Source organism: Mesoplodon densirostris, chromosome 12, assembly GCF_025265405.1.
Source record: "Mesoplodon densirostris isolate mMesDen1 chromosome 12, mMesDen1 primary haplotype, whole genome shotgun sequence".
In the NCBI taxonomy this organism is placed as follows: Eukaryota; Metazoa; Chordata; class Mammalia; order Artiodactyla; family Ziphiidae; genus Mesoplodon; species Mesoplodon densirostris.
The window spans coordinates 50,768,468-50,787,501 of NC_082672.1; the positions used below are offsets into that span (position 1 = coordinate 50,768,468).

The 19,034-nt window shown below is 41.3% G+C and overlaps 1 long non-coding RNA gene across 1 annotated transcript; it reads right to left on the minus strand.

Moving 5' to 3' along the window:
* Nucleotides 1-1,160: 1,160 nt before the first annotated feature.
* On the minus strand, nucleotides 1,161-17,808 carry LOC132500195 (uncharacterized). Its single transcript, XR_009533987.1, has 5 exons — nucleotides 17,724-17,808; nucleotides 14,701-14,853; nucleotides 12,655-12,753; nucleotides 7,954-8,115; nucleotides 1,161-1,262 (listed from the first exon to the last, which is right to left on the minus strand). It is a non-coding gene; the product is annotated as an uncharacterized LOC132500195 (long non-coding RNA).
* Between the last annotated feature and the right edge of the window lie 1,226 nt (nucleotides 17,809-19,034).

The following is a 19,034-nucleotide window of genomic DNA, read 5'->3' on the forward strand; positions in this document are numbered from 1 at the left end:
CTGCTCTCAAGTGGACACTGCCTTTTATTGTGGGTTAAAAAGTCATTTCCCTTTTCACCACAATTTTTCAAAAAAGCTATTTCCCTAGAAACTCCCACCTGTTACTTCGTCAGGTTAACTGATTCCAGGTGCTAAGAAGAAGGTGGCTTGGGAGATGAGATAATCATGGAAGAAAAAATTGTAGCAGAATCCTCACCTTGTGCTCGGCAGATGTCCCATGGGCATAGTGCTTAGGTCTTGTGAGGTGCCCAAGCCTCCTTTTGCCACATTTACCCAGAAACTATCTTCTGAGGTGGGGACCAGACGCCCTGCAACCAAGGTAAGGCCTGAAGTGTTGATCGTCAGTATTCGCTCAACAGATCTAAAACAGTTCAGAATTCCTAAGCAGATGCGCTGAAACAAAGAAGGAACAGGGTCATGACCCTGCCTTTGCTGGCCCACCCTACAGAGTGAAACTTACTGGGGCCCCAGAAGTTGGCAGGTCAACCCTACTGCTGGAAAAGGAACACACCACCCCACAAAAGGCCTGGTTTCATGGAAGAATCAGAACAAAGAACAAAGTGTAAAAATGCATTACTACCAGAGTAGCAGGAAAGCCCCCCTTCCAGACAACCAAGCAATTCAGATACATGCAGAGCCATCCGCATACCTGCAGCTTCCTGGTCCTCAGGTGGTGCAGATACAGAAAGGACAAGTAGGTTCCCCTCATCAGGACAGGATCCCTATCAATGGGCCCAGTCCCGTCATCCAAGCCCAGCAGTTGTAGGGCCACTGCATAACTGTACCTTTAGCAGGCAGGAAAAACAGAACAAATGCCTTTCTCCTCAAAGTGGTTCAAAAAATTCACATATACCATACTGAAGTCATTTTATTTAACTTCACAATAGCCACGTTTTAAAAATGCACTGGAAGGAAAATAATGGCTCTATATGTATAAATTTAAAAAGAAATTTCTCTTAGCAATCACTCTCATTAAAAATTCAGTCCTAGGGTGAAACATTAGTTATCTGGTCTGCTGTAACACTCTTGCTTTTATTTCAGCTTCAAATATTTTTGAGTTAATATGTAACCTACATATTAATCAGTCACTCAATTTTCTCCACAGTGTTTAATCCATTTCCTTGAGTCACCAATAAATGATTTAATTTTACCCTGTCTTTCTTCTGCTTGACAGGCTCATGAGCACACTGGCTAAGACTTATTTGTGCTGGGTCATTTTCATCTCGTTCCACTGAAAGATCATCTTCCTTCATGTTTTCATTCTAGCAAAAAAGTAGCATTAGTTGAATCACATGAACATTCACAATATTACTAGAAAAATCAAAGTTGGGTCATCACAAAATTAAATCTCATGATCTCATGAACAAGTAGAACAGCATTATGATCCATTTCAACCTGACATATGAAAATCTGGATTTCTACAATAAATTAGAGGTCGCTGTTTTTACTATGATTCATCTTATGAAAAGTGGACGCACATATTTGTAGATGTTTGGAACCTTGAACCTCTCTAATCTAGTCTTGTCCCAGGCTGAGAGAGATCAGTGGATTAAACTCCTCTACTTTTTAGCTATATGATTTAATCATCTAAAGTCTTGATCCTGTTTTCACGTTTGTAAAATAGCATGAAATTGAAAAATAAGTTGCTGTGAGAATTAAATGTTAGAATGTGTGTAAAGCTCAGTCACTGGTACCTCATAGGTGTTCAGTACATGCCAGTTCTCTCCTGGCCAGGGATGGCAGTAGTCAGTCAGCCCTGTAGGATCTACAAGAATCTGTGGTTTACACTTATTTCCATAGTCATCTTTCCTAATGTCGAGAAGGATGAGGTCATGCACCCAGGGCCCTAAGGAAAACTGTGAGGAAGCTGATATTGATGTATGGTCCTACCCCTGCCCTCTGGGCAGCCCCTTTCTTAGTTGCCCTCTCTGCCTGAACCTGGGCATATATCCCATTCTCATAAGATGTGCTCTTTCATAGTGGCACTGATCCTCATGAAAACACTGAGTGTCAATGGTTTAGTTGGGTTACTTGTATTCTAACAGTGGTTCTCAGAATTCCAACAAGTCCTTATGGTAGAAACTGTTGGTTGTTCCCCAATATCCATTTTCCTCTTCTCCCACAGTACTTGAATATTTAGCTTGGCACGTGGCCACCCAGATAAAGATGACATTTCCCAGCCTCTCTTGCAGCTAGGCGTAGGTATGTGACTAAGTTCTGGCCAATGGAATGAAAGTAAAAATGCCATGTGGCAGCTTCTGGGAATCGCCCTCAAGTGGCAGCTTCCCCATCCCCATTTTCCATTCCGCTGCTTAGCACATGAATGTGACAGCTGGAGCTCCATCTCAGACCAAGTGTTGATCTCAGGTATGGAGGCCACATTTGTTGGAACTTCAGGATGGAAGTAGCATGGGCCCCTGAGGACTCCATGAAGCAGAGTCATCACATCACCTCTGTACTTCCTACCCCTGGATGTTAATACGAGGGAAAAATAGAGAAATTTCCATCTCCTTTAATCCTCTGTTATTTTGTTTTTAACTATGACCAACACACAAACCTAATCTTAAATAATAAAGTCCCCAGGACTCTAAAGATAGACTACCAGTTTTTATGACAGGCAGCGGGGAAGAAAAATTTGGACAGGGATATTGGGAAGAGATGGTGAAAGAGAAAGTTGTCTAACTGGTTATCTCTAATTGGCTTCCCATTCTGCCTGTGGGCAGAGGTAGCTCCTGTCTGTTCCAGGTAAGTATGTACATCAGTGTATTTCTGTGTAAACATCCCACAACCCAAGGACTGAAAAAGACCCTAGGAGGTGACATGGTGCACTCCTGTTCCTTAATATAGGAACACAGGATCATCATCCCTCTGTTATTAAAAAAAAAAAATTAACAGGAAATCCATGAGGGGGGTTGAATTTTGATAGTTTCTATTTGACCCAGAATATTGGATGAGAGGGGCTCTACAGAAGCCTTTTGCCTCTGGGACTTATATTGCTCTTGTGTTCAGCATTGCCCGATATGGCTCCAGAGGGAAGCCTAGGAGTCACAGCTTTTCTCTGTGGGGTTGTGACTTTTTCAGCTGCTTCTAAAATTACCCAGAATTACACAGGAAGGAATAGGAAGTGATGTCAAGTTACAGTGAAAGACATTTTGAAGGAATGACTGAACAAACCACAAAAATACTGTTGAACCGGCAGATTGCCAGGAAGAAAGGAAGCGGGCACAGCAGGCTAGGGTGAGTAAAGATAGACAGCCCAGCATCCTCCCGGAAAAGCGAACCAGCCACAGCCCACAGAAGCAAACTGCTTAGGAAATACTGAAAGTCCATGAGTGTATTCCCCTAAGACAACTGGACACAGCGCAGTTAAGCAGAGGGCTAACGAGAAACAAGAATGTCAATACCACCTGTGTTCATTCTCTCTTCCTGGGTAGGTTAATTCTTTGACATTTACAGTGCCTTGTGGCTGGGTCTTTGAAACCAGAATGGCTGAGTTCATGTTTTTTGACAGTTCAGGGATTTCCACTGATTGCCAATCTCATTTTCTCCTGGAAAATTGGCAGGGGCAGTGGAGTGGGAGGTAGAGTGGAGGGAATAATTAGGGGAAAAGTAAGCCTATTATGTATTCCCCACCTGCCCAAATGTCTCTACGGTTTACTTGTGTATACCCACAAAATAAAAAGACTAGAAGGATATATACCAAATGTTAACAATACTGTTGTTATATTTGGGTGATAGAATAATGGGTGATTTTTATATTCTCCCTTGAACTTTTCTATATTTCCCAAATTTTCTGTAATAAATACATGTCACTATTGTCATCAGAAAATGTTTGTTTTTAAAATGTTCTATTGAATTTAATGACGAAAGCCAGAAAAAAGGTGTTTCATGTTTCCCTAAACTTCCTGTACATTGGAGCTACCACATACAACACCACTTTTGTGAGAGCACGCCACGTACTCACTATATTGCATTATCGCTGGAGATGGAGGGGGGCAGGAACACAGATGGGGAAAACGGCTGTCCCCTCCTTCCCTCCTTCGTGTGGCCAGTGAGAAGAAGCAAAAGAAGAGGCAAAGGATGCAGTGTTTTCTGCCACTTCACCACTCCATAAAGTTAAAGAACAGTGACAAATTTAAACTGTAGCTTTAGAAATATGATGGTCAATAGCAGTATTTAATGTCTGTACATAGCCATTTTAATAATCAGGTGGGTTTTTTTTTTTGCGGTATGCGGGCCTCTCACTGTTGTGGCCTCCCCCGTTGCAGAGCACAGGCTCCGGACGCGCAGGCTCCGGACGCACAGGCTCAGCGGCCATGGCTCACGGGCCCAGCCGCTCCGCGGCATATGGGATCCTCCCAGACCGGGGCACGAACCCGTATCCCCTGCATCGGCAGGCGGACTCTCAACCACTTGCGCCACCAGGGAGGCCCTAATCAGGTGTTTTTGAGGAGAATGGAATTGGACACAGTAATAGAATTACAGGTCTGGGAGTATCTACACAGGGTTAGCTGGTCCTTCTTCTGATCAGGACTACAGTTAAATTATCTTAAGTTTTCTTCAAAAGAATATCCCAAAATGCAGTCCATTTGGATCAGAATTATCTCTTTCTAGTTATACATCGTTGTCAATTAACAAGGACATGAAAATCTGACATTTCTTATCTCCCAAACCCAGATCTTTAAGTGTATGTGGAATTAGAATTGTGTTTAAAGAAAAGCCTTCAATGCTAATAGTAAATACAAAACATTTAAAAACTCTCTAAAGAAAGGTTACTGGCCAACAGTATTTACTAAGAATTTTTCAGAAACTGTTCTGAAGTTGCATTACATTTAGTGTCTGTATTCTCTCAGAGCTGTCAAAATGAACAGTCCTCTGAGGTTTGCTTTCCTTCATGCAGAAGGCCCTTAAGAAAGTTATTTTTCATAGGGTATTGGTGTTCAGAATCAGGATGCTGCCCAGCATACACGTGCTAAAATTCATACTTGACTGCTATGTGCTTGCAAAATAGTAACAGAGCTTTAAAATTCATACCCACATTCCTGTGACTCCTCCCAGTTGCCACCTTTTCCTTAATCCTAATCTCATCTGACTAGTATTCAACATTCAGAATGGCAACACACTACTATTGGTGCTCTGATACTGCATAAAGCGCTTGACCAAAGCAGAAATACTGGAGGTCACAAAGTAACACCCACAGGAAAATGTGAAGGAAGGTAGAAAACTATTGGTTGTTGCCTCAGGATTTCCTTTTTAAACCCTGGGCTATTTTCTGTTCCCTACTTGGATAGCTCTTCTCCAGGTTGTGTGCATGGCTGACTCCTTCTTGTTCATCAAATTTCAGCTCAGATGCCCCCCACTCTGAAAGAGCTTGGCTGACCTCTCTATCAGAGGATGTTCCTCTCTACCCCACTGCCCTCTACTTCTTGGTATTCTGCATGGCACCCACACATTAGAGATGTAGATTTACTTCTTTGTTACTCATTTATTGCATGTTTCTTTCCTTAAGCCCAGCACAATTCATGGCACAAAAGGTAGTACCCATGCAATTATCACTGAATGAATGAACGGGAAACTGGAAAACTTGTATGACACTAATATGTAGGGTAATCTGTGTGTGTGTGTATGTTATGTTTCTCCCCATGCTCCACCTCTAGGAACTATAGATATTCTAAGTCTCTTTAGGGTCTATTTACCATAAATCAGCTTGAAAATACAGTGTTCACATTTTTCTCCCTTTGGTCAATTCCAAGAACAGCTAGCCAGTAACTAGCCAGAGGAAGTGGTATTCTTTCCCTTCTTTCCTTCCTTCTTCCCTCCTCCCTCCTCCTTTTACCACTATCGGCCCCCAGGAGTTTAGTTCCCCCTACTCTCATAGCCAAGGAGGAAAACAGATTTGTGGTGATGGCTCTCAGATGTTACTACCAGAACTTCCCAGGTAATTTCATCAGCATCATTGACTGTCAGGATCCTAGGGGCAGAGGTCTTGTTCAGAGATACCTGGGCTCACTCTGCCTTCACCCTCCTCCTTTCTTCCCTATTCCCTGTGTCCTCCCCAACAAGTTTGGTCCAAGAAGCAGAAGAGTCAGATGTTTTTAAAGTTCCCCTTGTTAGTAGAAGGTCTTTTTGAATGCTGACATATACCTCAGTGTGAAACAGCAATGGACTAGGAAAAATGTGGCTGTTTTCTCAACTCTGGCAGGATATTAGCTGAGGAGGGGGTATCACTGGTAGCTGCATACCCTGTCAGGGAATTCAGGGGCCAGGGAGAGCCATGCTATGATATGCTGCACCTCCTCCTGGTCTGTGTGGCCAACTCATTTTTCATTAGATTCTCTAGATTTTTGTCTACACAGATTAAAAAGGTATAGAAGGGGTGTGTGTGTGTGTGCGTGTATGTGTGTACACACAGGCATGTTTCCAGCATGTGTTTGCTTACAGCCAATCTGTAACTCATTAGATGCATTTCAGGCTTCACTTTCCCCCATACCCACCCCGGGATGGTGGACCATGACAGTGCTTCTTTCTCTAGCATTTTACTAAACTTCTCCATACCTGTGACTTTATGTGTGATTTTTAGTCACTCTACAATTATCTTTAGGGGTGAAAGTAATAGAATTGTTATGCAGAATGGGCTCACCACAAATTCATGCCCTCTTCGACTGGGCTCTCTGAGCTACATCGTCATATTCTTTTCTTGCTGGTGGCCCTGTGGCCTTCCCCCCACAGCGATACCCCTCCTCACGTGTCACTCATACCTTCTACCTTACTAATTCAGACTTCCTCCTCCTCTCTCTCTGAGACAGCCGGGGCCATTCACAAGCTCCAGCATCTTATCTTTTGCACCTGAAAATTCTAGGTACCTCATTCACCTCAAAGGCAGTGATGCCATTCTCCTTTTCTCAAAATTACTCCTTCACCTAGTTTCTTCATCCCATTCCCTCTTCTTTCCCCAGGGTCATCTGTTTCTCAGATTTACCCTTTCATGTCTTCCATCTCTTCTTCTCCACTGCTCCTTCCTCTCAGACTATAAACACACCAAGTCTTTCCATCTTAAATAAGCAAATGAAACAAAACTCTTCCCTTAGAGCAACAAACAAATAATAGCCAATTATAGCTTTAAAAATCTTATAGTTCCATTGTAAAGATAAGTATCCACGAGCTTTTTGTAGAAACATCCTTTCATTGACAAACTCCATGCCTATTCTATGTAGCAGCTACCTAACTGGCTTTCCTGCCTCCAATCTCTCCCTTTTTCAATCCAACTAATAGTCTGCTGCCACATTAATCTTCCTAAAATACAGGTTTGTATATATATCACTTCCCTTATAGGATTAAGCACAAATTTCCTTAGTCTGGAATTCTGGGCATTCACGAGATGCCCCTACCCCCACCCTCCCCCCCAAAAAACTTCTCTTCACTCTATTTCCACGTGACTCTTCTACTCAACCTAACTGAGCTTGAACACTCCATATACCGTATCTCCCCTGCACTGCTGTTCATGCTTCCCTCCTGGAATAGGCTCCCTACTTCCCTCTCCACCACCACTTCCCTAAGCCCTATGCTTCCTTCAAGCCCAGCTCAATTTCCTCCTCCTTCAAGAGACTTCCCCCAATAGAACCAACCCTGTGAAGATCACTTTCTCTCTAAACACTCACAATATTTAACATCTGTCCAACTCATCTAGTGTTCAGCACTAGAGTGTGCAACTTTGCATTGGTATTTATTGGCTGAGTATAAGTCCCGGCAGCAAGAATATCTTGTATTACACCTCTTTACATCCCTCTTTCAAATTATCACTTAATATTTTTTATAATGAAAACAAACCCAGCTAGGTATACAGCTTTTAGGGGAGGATCTCTAAAAAAACTATCAAAGTAAATTTCTAAGGTCTACACACAGGTGGTGAGTTGAACAGAAAGGCATATTGGTTATTTCTTCCTGTTGTTGTACCTGGTAGAGGTTGATGTTGCTATAAATAGTCTCCCAGATTTGGTCATAGTTGCCCTGATGCAAACCCTGGGAAGCCACAAATGTTGGATGAGATGAAGCCAGCGAGACTGTTTTTGCAGCATGATCTTGGAGCACTTGCATTACTCTCTCAGGGTTGGAAATCTTGAATAGAAGAGAGAGGAGAAAGGATGGTTGGGAGAAGGGTTATTCCCTATTTTTCAGCAAGAATCTGGTCATGTTCACATGAATAAGAAAGAAGTCCCAGGTGGGACTTTATTCAATTAAAAAATAAAAGTAAACTCAAACATCATGATTCCCTTAGGCATGTTCCTCCATTCAACACTGTAGCTATTCATATGTACACAGCAACTCGTTTAAAATTCTGTGACAACCCCCTCAACACAATAGCAGGTGCACCACCACACATGTTGTGGCACCAATGAACAGATAAACACTCATCAGTTTGGGGTTTGTCTACTCCTAGGAAGCTGTGAGGAGATAGAGGAGGAGGCAGCTGGGTAGTGTGAGAAAAGCACAGGCTTTGTAAGGACACAGACCTGGGCTCATATTCCTGCTGGAATCCTGGCTTTTCATGCAAAGTTAGGACAACCTAACTTGAAGAAGAACACTAGTGAGGTCTCTCCTAGGATTGCTGCAATAATGCCTGGCATGTAGTAAGTGCTGAATAAATGTTCCTTTTCCTCCTTTAGAGGTAAAAAATCAAATAATAGTCCCAGAGCTGAACTTCTACTTCAACGATACACTATATTAAATATATATTAATATATACACTATATTAAATATTACTATATTTCAATTATTTTAATACCACAAGGAACCTCAAAGATAATTTAGTCCAATCCCCATCAAAATCCCAGTGGCATTTTTTGTTGAAGTAGAAAAATTCATCCTAAAATGCATATGGAATCTCAAGGGACCCCAAATAGCAAAAATAATTTTGAAAAAGAAGAACAAAGTTTGAGGACTCACACTTCCTGATTTCAAAACATATTACAAAGCTACATTAATCAAAATGGTGTGGTATTGGCATACATTAGACATATAGACCAATGGAATAAAATAGCAAGCCTAGAAATAAACCCTTGAGTGTATAATCAAATGATCTTAGTAAGGGTGCCAAGACCACTCAAAAGACAAGGGACAGTCTCTTCAACAAATGGTTCTGGGGAAAAACTGGATAGCCACATACAAAATAATGAAGTTGGATCCTTATTTATACCATATACAAAAGTTAGCTGAAAATGGATTAAAGATCTAAACATAAGACCTAAAACTTTATAAAACTCTTAGAAGAAAACAGGGGAAATTTTTCATGATATTGAACTTGGCAATGATTTCTTGGATATGACACAAAAAGAACAGTCAAAAAAAAAAAATCAGGGACTTCCCTGGTGGTCCAGTGGTTAAGACTTCGCCTTCCAATACAGGGGTGCAGGTTCGATCCCTGGTCAGGGAGCTAAGATCCCACATGCCTCGCGGCCAAAAAACCAAAACAGAAGCAATATTGTAACAAATTCAATAAAGACTTTAAAAATGGTCCACGTCACACACAAACAAAAATCTTAAAAAAAACAAACATAGACAAACATGACTACATCAAACTTAAAAAATTCTGTGCAAAGGACAAAATTAACAGAGTGAAAAGGCAACCTACAGAATGGGAGAATATATTTGCAAATAATATATCTGATAAGGGGTTAATATCCAGAATATATAAAGAACACCTACAACTCAACAATTTAAAAATCAAATAACCCAATTAAAAAATGGGCCAAGAATTTCAAAAGACATTTCTTCAAATATGATATACAAATGACTGACAAGCATATGAAAAAATGCTCAAAATCACTAATCATTAGAGAAATGCAAAGCAAAACCACAGTGAAACATCGCCTCATATCTATTAAGATGACTAATGTAAAAAAAAAGAGAAAGAAAGAAAATAACAACTGTTAGTGAGGATACAGAGAAGTTGAACCCTTTTGCACTATTGGTGGGATTGTAAAATGCTGCAATTACTATGGAAAATACTATGGAGCTTCCTCAAAAGAAATTAAAAACAGAATTATCTTACAATCCAGAAATTCCACTTCTGGGTACATATAAAAAAGAACTGAAAGCAGGATCTCAAAGAGATATTTATACAACCATGTTCATAGTAGCATTATTCACAACAGCCATGATGCGAAAGCAACCCAAATGTCCAACAACAAATGAATAGATAAAATGTGGTGGATACATACAAAGAAATATTATTCAGCATTAAAAAGGAAGGAAATTCTGACATATCCTACAACATGGATGAACTTTGAGGACATTATGGTGGGTAAAATAAGCCAGTCACAAAAAGACAAATACTGTATACTTCCATAATATGTGGTACCTAGAGTAGTCAAACTCATAGAGACAGAAAATAGAATGGTGGTTGCTAGGATGGTACCTAGAGTAGTCAAACTCATAGAGACAGAAAATAGAATGGTGGTTGCTAGGATCTAGGGGGAGAGAGGAATGAGGAGTTACTGTTTAACGGGTAAAGAGTTACAGTTTGCCAGATGAAAACAGTTCTGAAGAGGGATGGTGGTGATGGTTGTACAACAATATGAATTACTTAATACCACTGAACTGTACACTTAAAAATGGTTAAGGGCGGGCCTCCCTGGTGGCGCAGTGGTTGAGAGTCCGCCTGCCGATGCAGGCGATACGGGTTCGTGCCCCGGTCTGGGAGGATCCCATATGCCGCGGAGCGGCTGGGCCCGTGAGCCATGGCCGCTGGGCCTGTGCATCCGGAGCCTGCGCATCCAGAGCCTGTGCTCCGCAACGGGAGAGGCCACAACAGTGAGAGGCCCGCATACCACAAAAAAAAAAAAAAGAAAAAAAAAAATGGTTAAGGGGCTTCCCTGGTGGCGCAGTGGTTGAGAGTCCGCCTGCCAATGCAGGGCACATGGGTTCGAGTCCTGGTCTGGGAGGATCCCACATGCCACGGAGCAGCTGGCCCCGTGAGCCACAATTACTGAGCCTGCGCGTCTGGAGCCTGTGCTCCGCAACAAGAGAGGCCGCGATAGTGAGAGGCCCGCGCACCGCGATGAGGAGTGGCCCCCACTTGCCACAACTAGAGAAAGCCCTCACACAGAAACGAAGACCCAACACAGCCATAAATAAATAATAATTTAAAAAAATGGTTAAAATGGTAAATTTCACGTTTTGTGTATTTTACCACAATTTAAGGAAAGAGAAGGAAAAAAGGAAAAAAATAATATAAAGGGATCCCATGTACCCCTCACTCTGTTTCCCCCAATGTTAATATCTTGCAAAACTATAGTACAGTATCACAACCTGGATATTGACATTGATACAGTCAAGATATAGAACAGATTCATCACAAGGATCCTTCATGTTGCCCTTTTACAGTTACACTCCCTTCCCCTCCCCTCCAGTCTCTCCTTAACCCCTAGAATCCATGAATCTGTTCTCTATTTCTATAATTTTGTCATTTCAAGAGTATTGTATAAATGGACTCATACAGTCTTTATGGGATTTAGTTTTTTCACTCACACACTTCTCTGGAGATTCATCCAGGTTCTTGAGTATCTCAGTAATTTGATCCTTTTTTACAGCTGATTGCTATTTCAGGGTATGGATGTACTTCAGTTTATTCACCCACTGAAGGACATCCAGATTGTTTGCAGTTTTTGGCTATTGTGAATAAAGCTGATATAAATGTTCATGAAAAACAAGAAAGAAGGAAATCTGGTCACATGCTACAACATGGATGAACTTTTAGGACATTCTGATAAGTAAAATAAGCCAGAACAAAAGGACAAATACTGTATGATCCTATGTATATGAGGTATCTAAGAGCAGTCAAATTCAGAAACAAAGTGGAATGTGGTTGACAGGGGCTAGGAGGAGGAGGAAATAGGGAGTTGTTTAGTAGGCAGAGAGTTTCAGTTTTGCAAGATGAAAAAGTTCTGGAGATCTATTTCACAACACTGTGAATATACTGAACACTAATGAACTGTACACTTAAAAATGGTTAAGATGGGGCTTCCCTGGTGGCGCAGTGGTTGAGAATCTGCCTGCCAATGCAGGGGACACGGGTTCGAGCCCTGGTCTGGGAAGATCCCACACGCCGTGGAGCAACTAGGCCCGTGAGCCACAATTACGGAGCCTGCGCGTCTGGAGCCTGTGCTCCGCAACAAGAGAGGCCGCGATGGTGAGAGGCCCGCGCACCGCGATGAAGAGTGGACCCCGCTTGCCACAACTAGAGAAAGCCCTCGCACAGAAACGAAGACCCAACACAGCCATAAATAAATAAAATTTAAAAAAATGGTTAAGATGATAAATTTTATGCTATGTGTTTTTTTTTTTACCACAATAAAAATAAGATAATTTAGTCCAATATTTTGGTTTCACAGATGAGGAAACTAAAACTCAAAGAGGTTGTGACTAGAGCAATATCACATGGAGACTTACTGTTAAAGCTGTACTAAAATCCAGCTGTTTTGACGATTGTTACTCTCTAGTGAAAGCTAACAGGATATAAAAGTTTGGCGATTAGATTAGAAAATTCCAAATATAGTCTTCGTAGTGAATCCATGACTAACATTTTTTAAAAGTGGCAAGAATTCAATTTTCTGAGAACAGAATTTTATCTACAAGGGATCATGGTTATTTTTTTACCTTCAAAAACTTTGCTTGGAGTTGCATTCATACATCTGTTCTCCGTTCTTTTAGTTTGGTCAAAAGCTTCTTTTGCCAAGGATCACATTTTGGCTTAATCTAGTGGACAAACATGTTCACATAAACTTACAATATAACAGAATGGTTTTCAATAAAAGTTGCAAGCAAAGAGAATCAAGGCCCTTCTGAAATGAGATCTGGCTTTTAGTGCTACCAAGTGTGCTAGAGCATGTGAAGTCTTGGAAAGGGTCTGTGTGGCTTCACAGATCTGTGGAGGGAGATGGCAACAGCAGTTCCTGTTTGTACCTGGCCTATGAGATGCAGTAGCTCCATCTGGGATGACACAGCACTATCCACTGGCAGAAGGGACCCCAATTCCATCAGTGTTGGGCACTGCACTTAATTTATGGGGCAAGAGAAGTTTGTCCACAAAAACTCCTTGTGGCGGAACTTCCCTGGCGGTCCAGTGGTTAAGACTCTGCGCTTCCAATGCAGGGGGCGCGGGTCCCATCCCTGGCTGGGAAACTAACATCCCACAAGCCTCGTAGCGCAGCCAAAAAAAAAAAACCCCACAAAACCCCTTTTGGTTCCACATGTAAAACTTCACCCTTTATATTAACAAGTTGTATTTAAAAAATTAGTACTATGGCTGTAAATATCAATACATCAATAAACTGACAACTCTCAAATTTAGATCTAGCTCTAAGCTCCAGCCTGTTATATCCAACTATCTCCTTGATACTTATACTTGAATGGTAAGTGTAACAATGTAAAACAGAAAGCCTGGCTTCCCCTATACCAACCACCTATTTGCTCAAGCCCCAGATTTGGGAATAATCTGTGGTTTCTCTGCTTTCCTTCCATCCATCTTTATCACATAAGACTTTTCTTTCCTTCATGATACAGTTGATCCTCATTATTCATGGGTTTCGTATTTGTGGATTTGCCTATTCACTAAAACTTATTTGTAATCTCAAAATCTATTCAGAGCTTTCCTGGACAATCATGGACATGCACAGAATAGTGAAAAGCTTGAGTCACCCAACTCTGTATTTCCAGCTGAGGTCAAACAAGTTGACATTCCACCTTCTTGTTTCAGCTTATACTGTAAATAAATGTTCTTTTTACGGTCTAGTTAGTGCCACATTTTAATATTTTTTGTGCTTTTCGTTAGCTATTTCACTGTTTAAAATGGCCCCCAAGCATAGAGCTGAAGAGCTCCCTCGTGTTCCTAAGTATAGGAAGGCTGTGATGTGTCTTACAGAAGGAAATGTGTTCAAAAAGCTTCATTCGGGCATGAGTTATAGGCCATGAGTTCGATGTTAATGAATCAACAACATATATAAAATAAAGTGTCTTTAAACAGAAACACACAATAACTAGTTATGTATTGATTATGTATGATGAACCTAACCCTGTATTTCCCCTATTAGCTGTGGTTCAGGATTTAATTCAGTGTTCGTGGCAACTTTATAGAACATAACCACCCCAAATAATGAGAATCGACTGTATTTACCACTACCTCAAATCATCTCATTTAATCTGCTCACTTTTGTATTATTGTGAATTGTGTATCTCCAGCACCAAGGGCATGTCTGACACACAATATGTAGTCAATAAATAGTTTTTGACTAAAAATCTGGATTTACACAGCTCAGTTATAACTTTGAGTGTTATTCTTTGTTCTTGCCAAGTAGCCAAGGTCACTAACAACAAGAAAGGAGTTCTGATACAAAAGAGAGGGACACAGGAGTATGTGGGAACTTCCAGAGAAGGCAGATCAGCCTGACTAACTTCAACATAGACCCGAGGCAGGAAGGAGCTGGGAGATGCTGGTACACAAGGCCAGGTTCTCTGAGCTGCCTCTCCTGAGTCAGGTAGGCACCTACCCTTGCTCCTAGGGGAGAGTTTGCTGAGGGCATTGAGGAGAGGGGATAATAGGGATCTGACAGACCTGATGCTGCCAGGTTGCCTGGCCTCCCTGAAGGACACTTTATGACACTGCTTACATCATTCACAGGTGACTGTCACCACAGGCCTCCTTACCTTTATAAAGGAAATCCAGTTGGCTCTCTTTTTCAAGGCCATACCAGGTCCTACCAAACCCAAATTCTCCACTTTAGCTATCTCAGCGTCATAATCTGGAAATGTTTGCATTCTCTGTTGCTCCATGAAGATGCTCTGAAATTCTGGGGAAACCTAAATAGGATTGAGAAAAGAGAAGTGGAGTCCAGAAAAGAAAGTCTCAGGTTGTAGGCAATTTCAGAAACAGGTACTGATTGCCTCTGAAACAGTCCTGGAGTCAAACTAATTCATCAAACATGATTCTATGACAGTAACAGGACCTTAAAGGTATATACCTAAGGGGCACATGTATTCAGTCAGCCCATTACCATAACTGTGTGTCATGTTACTTGTTCCAAATATCTGCTCCAAAGATTAGAAATAATGTCATATATTTATTTATATGTATTTTGAGCTGGACCATAAATGGGAAGTAAACTGTCAATCTTTGGAAACACATTCCCTTTTCATGGCCACCTGGCAAATGAGAAAATCTAAGGGTTAGATAAATCCTGCTCCCAGAAGTCTGACCAGGATATTGCTAGAGAGAAGGGTCCAGATGCTGGGGCCTGTTAAGAATCTTTTAGGTACCTCAGTCAAACCCCTCACATCTCAGTTCCAGACTGAGGCTACCACTGCGTTCTATGATATAACTTCCTACTGCCAAGATGCAGATACTGCTTCCTCCCTTCTCCAGGGCAGACCCAGGCCTATCGAGCCATGCGAGCACCTTCATCAGTGTACCAGTCACAGGGCATCACGACTTCCTCAGTACAAGGTGAGCTTTTTGACGGATCTCTAGAATCTACCACATGGTGATGGTTGCAAAATAATGTGGATGCTCTTACTGTCACTGAGCTTAGAAATAGTTAAAATGGTAAATCTTATGTATATTTTATTACACACACAGAGAGACAGACAGGCAGAGAAAAAGACAAAGAGAGAGAGAGAGAAAGAGAGAACTACCACAGTGCTGGCACACACTAGGGCCTCAACAAAGGTTTCTGGAATAAGAAAGTTCAGTGAGTCACAGAGCTAAAGATTCTTCCAGTTAATGCTGGTACCTCCCAGGCTGTGCTGTCCAATACTGTTGCCCCAGCCACATGTGGCTATTTAACAGTTACATGCAAATTTATTAAAATTAAATACAATTTAAAATTTAGTTCTGTTACTCTACCCACATCTCGAGTGCTCCATAGCCACATGTGACTAGTGTTAACACATCGGACAGACACAGATCATACCCCTCAGTGCAGGAAGTTCGATGAGACAGTGCTAGTCTAAGGCTAGGGTGGCAGACTTTTTCCTAAAGGGCCGGATAGTATATTTTAGACTTTGCAGACCACATGGTCTCTGTTGCAACTACTCAACTCTGCAGTTATAGTGGAAAGCAGCCACAGACAGTACATAAATGAAATGGCATGGCTGTATTCCAATAAAACTTTATTGCAAAAAAACTAGGTGGTGGGCTATAGGCTGTAGTTTGCTGACCCTGCTCTAGGGCATTAGAGAACCAAAATAAACACTCTTCCTGTTTGCAGAAATTCTTCCTACACAAAAAATTTGTTGTAATGTGATTATCTTGGAAGCACAATTAGCACTGCACATAATATAAGAAAATCAGGGCTTCCCTGGTGGCGCAGTGGTTGAGAGTCCGCCTGCCGATGCAGGGGACACGGGTTCGTGCCCCGGTCTGGGAAGATCCCACATGCCACGGAGTGGCTGGGCCTGTGAGCCATGGCCGCTGAGCCTGCGCATCCGGAGCCTGTGCTCTGCAATGGGAGAGGCCACAACAGTGAGAGGCCCGCGTACAGCAAAAAAAAAAAAAAAAAAAAAAAAAGAGAAAGAAAATCAAAAGTAGAAACTATCTCTATATAAAGAAGATGAGCTATCCTTTGGGGACAGGGCTGCTCTGTGGGAGGGCTCTGCAGCCTCATGTTCTTTTGTTATCACTGATGATAATCTACTGTGCCATAAACTACTTTTATTTATTTGGACTCTTTAAACACCATCTTGTTCTGATTCTGGTTTTTGTCTATCATAATACACTGATAATGAGGGTGAGGATATTCCCCTAGAAGCACTCTGCTGAAGACAGTGCTGCTGCTGATATGAAACGAAAGACAAAAGCTAAACATCATCACCTTCAAAGAAACCAGAGGACATGTAATACCACTGGTTTCAGTGAGCTAAAAGAGTCTGTGTTACATATTAATAAAAATAATCCTAGGAAAATAATGCTGGAACAAATACACATGGATGCAAAACTGCAAGGTCAAAGCAAATGGTGATGAAACAGTGGCTCCTTCTTACACGAAGAGTACTCAAAAATATACAGATTTGATCTTTGCCTTTTTGGATTAATCAACTTACTATTTTTACCTAGCAAATATATATATTTACAAATATTATACACCCAGAGCTAGAAAAATATCTTTATTGTTGAAACTCTGGCTGAAAACTTTATTATTATAAATTCGAGTTTCTCTATATATAATCCTATTTTTCCCTTTGAAACAAGTTTTAACATGGCTTCTGATAGGATGATTTTTTTTCAAGGAGGTGCAACGCCATGTGATAGCAGACTAGACTGCATGACTTTAAAAATCACCATACAATATACACTCTATTGAATATAAAGCATTTTGCCAATAGGAGAGCTATTGGAACACTTTCTGATAATCAAAGGGCTTTAGACACTAAACAACTCCACAATATAAAACTGCCAAATCTTGGCTATGTTTACATTATCTACTATGGATTATAACCTACCATTTTCTTTAAATTCCACTGAAAAATAATCCTACAATCTCTCTGGGCTGGATATTCAGGGGTCTCATAACTCTTATAAGAGAGAAAGTTCAACTGCTAGTCTAAATTTCACTTATTACATTTTATCACTCTAGAAACAATTGTGGCAGTATGAATATTCAACTTTGTGGCAAATACTAGTATTTTCTTTTATGAACACCTATATTTGTATTAAGAAAGAATCCATAAAGTACCAAGGAAAAAAGTTCTATCTCCTTAGAAGCATCCCTTAGCTCTTCCATGTCATATGGGATACTGAAATGGGAGAGCAGGAGCCTCAGCTGAGGTTTCAGTTCTTCTGTCTCTGTTGTGTGTTGGGGCAGAAAGAAAGCAGCTTCTGTTCTTGTTGACCCTGAAAAAAAATCCAGAATCAAGAGCATTAACACCAATGAACACCAGTCAGGGAGAGAAAAAGGAGAGTCCTTTGAGATAACTGGAGTCAGGGCCTCTTCTGTTGATGGGGAAGACCATTCTGCTCCATGCCCAACCTTCTCTTCCACAATTTGTAGACTGTCCCACACTCAGCCAGGCCTATCTGACAAACTCTTGGTGCTGGCTTTCTGGGGGAGGTAGCCAGGACTCTCCCTTCTCACAGCCTGCAGGAGAAACCCAACATATCTTTTGGGGAATGACTTAGTGGGAACAGAACTACCTATAGTCCTTTGGGGTAAACAAAGAATATGATTTATAAGTTAACAAACAAATTAGGAGAAGCTGAGAACCTTCACCTCCTTTTGCCTGGCTCACTCCTATTCATCTCTAAGCACCCAGGTTGGACTTCCCCCTTGAGATGCTTTCTCTGATTCCCCACAGCTGGGTTGGCTGCCTCTCCAGGTGCACCTGGTAAATTCATCACTCAGAGTAAAAACCTGATCAGGTTTCTAAGTCATCTGTAATACAAGGTAAGGGCAAGAAGACTATTAAATTGATTCAGATAAGCAAAGTCTTTAAAAATCATGTAAAATTAAAAATGAAAAGAACCTTAGAGATCACTTCATCTGAAAGGTTTATTATGGAGATGAGTAAACTGAGGCCCAAGGAGATGAAATGACCTAAACATGTAGGCTCACAGTGAGGCAACAACAGAATAGGCCTAGAGCTCAGTACTCCCAACTTCAAGTTCATCGCTTTTTTCCTCTGTTTTAATTGTCTAGTTATAAAGATGGAGATAATAGTTTCTTTTCTTTTTTTTTTGGCAGCCCCACATGGTATATGGGATCTTAATTCCCTGACCAGGGATCGAACACGCACCCCCTGCATTGGAAATGTGGAGTCTTAGCCACTGGACTGCCAGAAGTCCCCAGGATGGAGATGATAATTTCTAAGGGAAGTGTTTGTTATTTTCTTCCATCAGAAAATATTAAATTAACACTTGTTAATTAAGAAGATACAATTTTGGGTAATTCCCTGGTGGTCCACTGGTTAGGACTCAGTGCTTTCACTGCTGAGGCCCAGGTTCCATCCGTGGTTGGGGAACTAAGATCCCACAGGCTGACTGGTGTGGC